Source organism: Rhyacophila brunnea, unplaced genomic scaffold (assembly GCF_057557595.1).
Source record: "Rhyacophila brunnea isolate RB1 unplaced genomic scaffold, BYU_Rbru_1.0 scaffold_2, whole genome shotgun sequence".
Taxonomy (NCBI): Eukaryota; Metazoa; Arthropoda; class Insecta; order Trichoptera; family Rhyacophilidae; genus Rhyacophila; species Rhyacophila brunnea.
In genome coordinates, this window is record NW_028232859.1 from 9,362,900 (window position 1) to 9,364,731 (window position 1,832).

The following is a 1,832-nucleotide window of genomic DNA, read 5'->3' on the forward strand; positions in this document are numbered from 1 at the left end:
ATGACAGTTGCAGATTTGCAAATTATATTTGAATTATAGGTAGGTACATAATTAAGTTTTGAAAGTTGTCAGGTGTATTTTTAAATGTATCTGAAACAGTGGTCTCGCAATATTGTCTATTGAAGCAGAGATGGCATTTAAATTAGATTGAGTGGTATATATTTTGTTAGGAATGTATCCATACAACCAAGGCCTGAACAAAAACGATGTATAAGTGCGAGTGAGAAAGTATTCGGCACCTTTATAATCTCTGCGACACACGCTAGAGTAAGATAAAAGGTTTACAAATGTGGGAGATGGTTTGCTACGGTGTCGCCGACAAATCTTAGCTTATTGCTTAACTAAGCGTCGATAACCGTGTTGCTAAAATTGCTATTTTTTGTGTTAAACATAAAGTCAGTGGTAAATATTTTTAGTTAATTAAGTAGAAAAGATGGTTCTGTGTGTTGTATTAAAATGTGGTAGCCGTACTGATAAGCAAGAAGATGGTATTACGTTTCATAGGTAAGTTGATACATGTTCGTGATAATTTATTTGTATATTATTATGTATTTTAATATCAAGTAACCAAGTGTTTCTTTAACAACTTCGCTGCCTTCAGCTCCGATCGGAGCCGCGTCACCACTCATAGTCGGTGCCGCCTGTATAGTAATCACGAAATTGTCATTATTTCACTGGCACTACCATTGAGTGATTTATTTCTTAGCTGGCATCGTAGATGAATACGTTACCGATATTTTTCGCTAGTTGGTTTTTAATTTGTTTTTTTTATAGACATTTTTCGGCACTGTGTTTTATAAGGTCCTACCTACATATCACTTATCAATTAGTTATCATTATCACTTATCACATGTTCGGCAGTGGCAGCATTAGGTTATTTAGAATATTTTTCAGTATGATTTTATAAAGATAAAAAGTTTTTTAGTCAAGCAAGCCACTTTGCAAAGAAATTATTAATTGGTATTCACATTAGTGTTACTCAAGTGGATTGCTTTGAAATTTGATACTTTTCATAACATGGTGAACACCAAATCTCATAAAATCAATTAGGGAAGATAAATTTCATTATCTCAGGCCATAAAAAAATCCATAAAATAAATTGCGTAACATAATAATATTTTCGAGCATTTTACAAGGGCCTTCTTTCACAAAACCCACTTGAATGTTTTCAATGTTAAGTACTGTGAAAAATTTTATAATTTACAACTTGTAATAACATAACTTATTTATAACAAATACGGTTCAAGTTCATGAGCAGTGCCGCCGGCTCCGATCGGTGACATTATATTTACTGCCGTATTGACATGTTTATATACTAAAAAAATATTATTAATATAGTCATCACTTGTTTTCATCTACCTTGACCTAATTTTTACGTTTTCGTGGATTGGCACATGGCGTCAATTCTATAGTATATACTAGGCAGCGAAACTGTTAAAATAACTTAAATTATGGATATCTTTACCTAATGGTTGCATTTTGACCGCTTAAAAATACTATATAACGTAAAAAAATATAAAATTGTATTTTAATTCTGAGCAATTCTGTGCGAGCACTAGCGAAATGGTCTGTGGTCTCAAACATTTGTATACGAATGCGTTCGCTCACCCACAGACTAAACGCACGGCACGCAGCTTCATTTAGCAATGCAATGGGTGGCGTCTAGATGTATCTATAGTCTAAGCATACAACACATTTTTCTTCGATATCGGAGTCATGAAAGGATGATAAAAAATACTGTATAAAAAATGGGGCGTCATTTTGGCGCTGCCTAGGGGCGGCATTTTGTCTAGGGACGTACTGCTTATTCCAACAATAATAAAACAATGTTA